We start from the raw sequence: 7,640 nt of genomic DNA, 5'->3' as shown, positions 1-7,640 counted from the left end.
CGATGCTCAATATGTGAAAAATATTATGTACCACTTTGATAATCCTGAGAAAACCTCATTCAATCTGGTAATGGGAGTAACGTTGGATCAACGTGAATACTTTAGGGATTATCGCTTGACACAAAAAGGGAAACCATTATGGGATCAAATTCATATATTGAAGTATTATGGTTGGCAATTATGCGTGGGTTATGATTATACTTGTTGCTCTAGGATGAAGGCTCCACACCTTCCCTTTTCATGCAAATTCAATGATAATAAAACCTTAGCTTCTTATGCTAATGGTATATATGATTACTATGATGTGGAACAAATAGAAGAATTTGTTGCTTTTATGGGTTCTTATGAAATTGAATCTATGTGTAAAGAGTTTGAAGATTTTGATGATGTTGTTTATAGATCTGAAAAATTTAGCTATCCTCAAATATTGCTATGAGAATTATGAATACAATTCTGAAATAAATGCACTTATTGAGAAAGTCTCCGCTGTCCAAGAAGAGACTAATATTTTGCAGGAGTCTATGGAAGAAGAAATTGATGAAACTGTGAGCTCATTGGATGAAAAAGATGAGGAAGAGAGCGAAGAACAAAAGGAGGAAGAGCGGATTGATCACCCGTTCCCACCTTCTAATGAGAGTAACTCTTCAACTCATACATTGTTTAATTCCCCTTCATGCTTATCGAAGGATGAATGCTATGATAATTGCTATGATCCCGTCGATTCTTTTGAAATATCCCTTTTTGATGATGCTTGCTATGCTTGTGGCAAAGATGCCAATATGAATTATGCTTATGGAGATTGTCGGTGTCAAAACGGGTGGATCTCGGGTAGTGGGTCCCGAACTATGCGTCTAGGCCGGATGGTAACAGGAGGCAGGGAACATGATGTTTTACCCAGGTTCGGGCCCTCTTGATGGAGGTAAAACCCTACGTCCTGCTTGATCGGGTAGTACAAGAGTAGATCTACCACGAGATCAAGGAGGATAAACCCTAGAAGCTAGCCTATGGTATGATTGTTGTGTATGTAGTTGATTGCCTACGGACTACAACCCTCCGGTTTATATAGACACCGGATAGGGTTAGGGTTACATAGAGTCGGTTACAATGGTAGGAGATCTTGAATATCCACATCACCAAGCTTGCCTTCCACGCCAAGGAAAGTCCCATCCGGACACGGGACGAAGTCTTCAATCTTGTATCTTCATAGTCCAGGAGTCCGGCTGAAGGTATAGTCCGGCTACCCGAACACCCCCTAATCCAGGACTCCCTTAGTAGCCCCTGAACCAGGCTTCAATGACGACGAGTCCGGCGCGCAAATTGTCTTCGGCATTGCAAGGCGGGTTCCTCCTCCAAGTCCTTCATAGAAGATTGTAAACACCAAGAGTAGTGTCCGGCTCTACAAAATAAGTTTCCACATATTGCCATAGAGAGAATAATACTAACACAAATCAAATCTGCTGACGTATTCTGAAGTGCGTCATCACACTACGGCCAAGTCCTTCACTCGAATAATTTTCATTTTCCACCTCAGCGTGTCTTGCGAGGCGGTTTCCTTGGCACGTCTTGTCAAAGCAGAGATCGTGTGCCCCCCTTTTACGGGATTCTCATCAATACGGACGTGGGTAACCCAATCGTGCCCGTTAGCATGTTTTCTCGATTAAAGGTGAGTCCCAAACGGTTACGGGGAGGGCTCCTGGTATTCAACCTCTTATAAGGAGACCAGGGCCTTACTCCTTTTCTCCAATCCCAAAACAAGTTCGCCCGTCGCCTCGAGTTCCAACACCCTAGGCTCCAGATTCCGGGCGCCTCAGACCTTTGACAATGTCCGGTTCCGACCATCAAGGCCGATGGATGCCCTCCTCCGTCACGGAGGAGGACGTGCTAAAGTTGAGAGAGGCTAAGTTCTTGACCGCCAAAATTCCGCACAGGTTGCCTGCTCAAGGGCAGGCTATCCCCAGTCCCCAGCCCGGTGAGAGCATGGTGTTCGTGTCTCACTTCCTTCGGGGGCTAGGCTTCCCGATGGATCCCTTTGTGAGGGGACTCCTGTTTTATTACGGGCTGGAATTTCACGACTTAGCTCCGGAGTCCATCCTCCATATCTCCTTGTTTATCGTTGTATGCGAAGCGTTCCTCCGTGTTACCCCTCACTTCGGATTATGGATCAAGACTTTCAAAGTGGAGCCCAAGATGATCAAGGGATGGCACGCAAAGTGCGGAGGCGCTGTTATAAGCAAAAATGCTGATGCTCCATGGCCCGAGGGCTCTTTTCAAGAGGAGATAGGCTTGTGGCAACGAGAGTGGTTTTATATCACCGCTCCCCGGAGCACCAAGTGGGTGGCGCTTCCTGCCTTTCGCTCGGGTCCCCCACCACGGCTAGCGTCATGGGTTAACAGAGGGTTAGATTGGGGTTTTCCCAAAGACGTGCCCTTGTTACAGGGCCGCATTAAGGATCTCTTGGAAGGAGACCTCAGCCTGGTCAAGGTGACGCAGGTCATGCTGATTCGCCGAATATTGCCCGACAAACGTCGCTCCCTTCGCCTATGGGAGTTTAATCCAGAGGGACCGCGAGATCTCCAGAATTTCATGGGCGCAACGCCCGCGGAGATGTATAATCTGTTCTTCGGATCACAAGAGATGTGTCCGGATTTAACCGAGGACGCAGGCCTAAGCTGCAATCGCCCGGATACTCAAGTAAGCAACCTTGTGCCCAGACCTTCTATCCATATAATTGTCATAAACTTGCCCCTAAAAGAGCCATCCTTTTAAACAGGAGTGGATAGCGAAGGCAAAGCTGATCAGGTGTCCGGCTCCCCTTCCCGAAACCAGGCCGGATCCCGTGCTGGTCAGGATGCTGGAAATAATGCCTTTGGAGGGGGAGGACAAGGAAGCTATGGCCTCCTCGAAGGAGGCTGCTCCGAAGGGAGGAACCGACAATTCCTCTCCTAAGGGGAAGAAGAGAGCCGCCTCTGACGACCCGGAAACCATGGCCTCGAAGCGGGGGAAAAAATCCTCGTCAGAGGGTCCGACGCCGGAGAGTTCCTCGTCCGGACTACACCCTCAAGGGGATCAGCCCTCCAGCGAGCCGTAAGTAGAGAAAGATTTTCCTTTTGAGGGATGAGGGAAATCCTTGATTTATATCTGAGAAGATTAACCGAATTTTTACCTTGTAGCTCGGACCTCAGCCCTTCTCAGCAGAGCTCGTCTTCGGGGGATCTCCTTCCGGAGATGATGGAGAGCGGGACGCCTCCCCCTGCCGTGCCGCCTAGCGAGGCGGGCGACCCTGAGGTGTCGTCGCGGAGGGTTTCTCTGAATCCGGCAGGGGCGGAAGATAGCTATGTGGCCCCCCGAGGTTCTCCGTGTCCGGCCTTCGAAAGAGGTCGTGGGACAAGTCCGACACCGTCTGGTGCTCGCCCGGAGGAGCTAAAGATTCTGCTGGGGCAAGCTTCTATCTCGGAGGAGCACCGTGCATTGATGGGCAGGGTGATTCAAAGGATCTCATCCGCAGAGAGCGGATTGCATGAGGCCGTCAAAAGTTTACTGACGGGTTTTGAGGTACATTAGATAATGTACACTTTTGTTAGTTGCGCATGAATAAGATGCGCCCTGTGTAGATAGTAGCCCCTGAGACTCCGCGCGTCATCAAAAATGACGGCACGCGGAGGATCATAATCCTAGGTCTAAGATGTCGCCTTTGAATGTAGGCGGCATGGTGTCCGGAATCGAGCCGAACTGAAGATTTTGCCGAACTAAAGCGGCAACTGGACATGGCAGATGCCGACATCACGCTTGTTAATAAGCGGCTTGATGAGGCTCAAGGTATGTAATTCCTCGGGCGGCATCAGGTAGGAACAGTTTGATGCATGTGTCTTACGATGTGTGTGCTTTGACGCAGATGGTGCGGCCGCCGTGGAGAGTTTTAGGGCAGAACTTGCCCGAGCTAAAGAACAAGCCAGCGAAAGTGATGCGGTCACCAGGAAAGCTCTTGAAGAGCTGAGAGCCGAACAGGCTGCTCATTGCCGAAGCAAGGAAGAGATGGCCAAGATGGCCGAAAAGTTAAAAAGCGCTACAGACCGTTGCAGACTTCTTGAAAAAGAAGACCAGGCGAAACAGACGGACTTAGAGAAGGCCGTTACCAATGCCAAGGATGCGCGCTCTGCGATGAGAGCTGCGAAGGAGGAGCTGCGTCAGGCCGAACAGATTGCGGCTGGAAAGCCCTTTATGCTGCGAAGGAAATTTTGCGATCCGAAGTTTGCTCCGTTGGACCGGATGTGGAGTGTGGAGGATACCTATCTGGATTTGGCAGCGAGTGCTGCTGATGCGACCGAACACTTTCGAGATCAGAAAGATCACTAAGTGGAAAAGCTTTTCTAGTCGCAGTTTCACAATCCAGAGCGTCCACTGGCAGTGGATGATCGTTTGGCTCAACGGGCCGAACTGAATAGGTTGTCCGGACTCGCCATGAAGTATGTCATGGGTCATCTATGGCCGGGGAGATCGGAGCCGAAGAGTTATTTCAGCTTGGTGCAGCAATTCCTTGACGCGGTGCCGCGTATTAATGCAATGAAGAGGTCAGCATGCATAGAGGGCGCAAGGATGGCTCTTGCCCGTGTCAAGACATACTGGGCAGAGATGGAGACCACCGTTGTTGCGTCCCGAGATTCGGACAAAAGCCTTGTACCCTCCGAGCACTATTTTCGGGAAGTCCTTGAAGGCGCTCGTGTAATAGAGACGCAGTGCTCAAAAGATGCTATGTTATGATAGCGTATGTAATTATAAAGTAATGTTTTGATAAACTGTAGTGGCCTTTTTATACTTGTGCCTTCAAGTATTGGGAACACCTCCTGTGCGGCCGTTTTAAGATATATACAAAATCTGAAAGATGGCAGTCGTTGGCTTCAGCCCCCACGCACATAGTGCGGGGGTGCTCGCAGAAGACGCATTTTCACACTTAACCCAACGTCTTGGTCCTACAAAGGAGGTGATAGCGCAGTGGGCCAGGCAACCGGACTATAATGCTTTAACACTTTCACTTAGCCATAGGAGCTTGACAGTGAGACTATTTAGGTAGCCCCTTGGTGGCGACTGCGCTCGCCCGAGTTCGGGGCGCGTATGTGCCTGACCGGGAAGCGGCCCTTCGTTAAAGCGGAGGAATCCGATAGATTCCGATAGGTCATCGAGTGGCTGACCAGTCTCACGCTACATCATGACAGTCGGTTTTCAGCTTTCTCTGTGCTCGCCTGGCCGAACCAGGGCACAATCGTAGTAGTTCTCCTGGTGCTACCTTAGGCGATAGAGCGGAACGTAAGGTAGCCGAACTCAGGAGCCGGGCAACCCAACATTTGACCAAAGACATGATTCGGAGCTGATGCATATAATGCCAAAACTCGCGACGCCGAACACTCCCTAAGGTGTTCGGTCTTTATGAGTGCGGGCGAAACAACACTCTTTGTTATTAAAAAAGCCCCTAGTGTCTAGGTACCTGCAAAAATTCTGACATGGCCACATGCCAAGACGCCAGCCTCCTCCTAGGTTATATCAGAGAGAAAAAACCAGGGGATGTGTAGCAACAAGAGATAGTAAAAAAGGTTTACGCAGGGTATTAATCTAAAAAGAATCCTTTAGGACCAGTCCCCACTGCACGTCTGCGCCTGTGTCTCCGTTGTGCCGTATCCTGGACGGGCGCCGCACGACGTCCATCTGTAAAAGAGAGGAACTGAGTTGAAAACGAGTCGTGCCGAACAAAAGTTTAAAATAAACAAAGTATAAAGTAAAATATATAAGATTGAGCTTTATTGTCTCTTATTGTATATGCGTGGAGCCGTAGTGCGGGGGTATATGGCCTCTAGGCCTGCATCAATGATGATTTTGCACCGAACTCGTCTATCCGCGTTCGTGGTCTTGAATGACCTATTTCGAAGTTTTTTGGCCAGTGAGGCCATTTTGCTGTGGGGCTGTCAAAGCGGCCGCACAATCCTCTGCTTGGGGAGGCGCACTTTAGTGCTTCCCCTTCAAAGAGATGATGCCTCGTGGACCGGGCATCTTAAGCGTGAGAGATGCATAATCCGGTATTGCGTTAAAGCGGGCGAAAGCTTCGCGTCCCAGTAGTGCTTGATAGCGACTTGAGAATGGGATGATATGGAAGGTTAGCTTTTCGCGGCGGAAGTTATCGGCAGAGCCGAATATAACTTCGAGCCAGAGAAAACCCATACAATGGGTGTCCGGACCAGGTGTTACCCCTTGAAAGAAGGTTTTGCTGCAGCGGATTCTTGCTGGGTTTATCCCCATGTGATGGATTGTATCCTGATATATCAGGTTTAGTCCACTGCCGCCATCCATAAGGACATTTGAAAACCGGAGTCCGCCAATTGTTGGATCGAGTATCAAGGCAGTCCAGCCTACATTCTTGATATTCCTAGAATAATCTAGCTGATCGAAGATGATTGGTTTTGACAACCAGTGGCAGGACCCTTTGGGGATGGGCCGTGTGGTGCGTACCTTTACGGGCGCCGCACGTTTTGTTATGTGAAGTGAGTTCACTGTTTTTACTTCTTGTGGGATGTTCTTTTGTTTCCTGGTGCTCTGCTTTTGGGGTTCGTCCTCGTCTTCGCTTGGTGTGTCGAGCCCCTTGTGTTCGGCATTGAGTCTGCCGGATTGTTTGAAAACCCAACAGTCTCTGTGGGTATGGTTAGCAGGCTTCCCGGGAGTACTGTGTATCTGACATATCCTGTCCAGGATTTTATTTAGGTTGGATGGATCGTCCCTGTTATCCTGGGGGGGCGATTTTTCCTGATTTTGTCGTGAGCCTTTGAATCCGGCATTGACTGCCGTGCTCTTCAGACTTTTGTCCTTAGTCCAGCGATGGTCCTTGTTGCGTCGCGGTTTTCTGTTTCCATCCCTAGTTTCGGATGTACTTGGGTCGCTGGGGCTGCACCTTGCCAACTAGCTGTCCTCCCCTGCACAAAAGCAGGTCATGAGGCTTGTTAGTGCGGCCATTGTTCTTGGCTTTTCTTGGCCGAGGTGTCTGGTGAGCCATTCGTCTCGGACGTTATGCCTGAAAGCTGCTAAGGCTTCGGTGTCCGGAAAGTCGACTATCTGATTCTTTTTAGTGAGGAATCTATTCTAGAAGTGCCGAGATGATTCTCTAGGTTGTTGAGTTATGTGACTAAGATCGTCTGCATCCGGAGGGCGGACATAGGTCCCTTGAAAGTTTGCTCGGAAAGCATCCTCGAGCTCTTCCCAGCTTCCAATTGTGTTTTCGGGAAGGCTTTTAAGCCAATGCCGGGCTGGCCCTTTAAGCTTAAGGTGTAAATATTTTATGGCGTGGAGATCATCTCCTCTAGCCATGTGTATGTGGAGGATATAATCCTCGATCCAAACTCCAGGGTCTGTTGTTGCATCATATGCCTCTATGTTTACGGGTTTGAATCCCTCTGGAAATTCATAGCCCAGGACCTCATCGGTGAAACATAGGGGTGTGCGGCACCCCTGTATTTGGGTGTGCCGGATTCTGATGATGGCTTCATAGCGTTGCTTATGAGAGCTTGCTTTCTTGGCCCATAAATGGACCTGACCGGGCCATGATGCGAATCCTTAAGTGGGTCGCATGCCGATTTAGGTACGGCGCCGCTTGCTGCTTTATG

Source organism: Triticum urartu, chromosome 2A, assembly GCF_056163025.1.
Source record: "Triticum urartu cultivar PI428250 chromosome 2A, HENAU_Tu73, whole genome shotgun sequence".
Classification (NCBI taxonomy): Eukaryota; Viridiplantae; Streptophyta; class Magnoliopsida; order Poales; family Poaceae; genus Triticum; species Triticum urartu.
The sequence above is the reverse complement of the archived record's forward strand: the minus strand, read 5'-3'. Positions refer to the sequence as shown.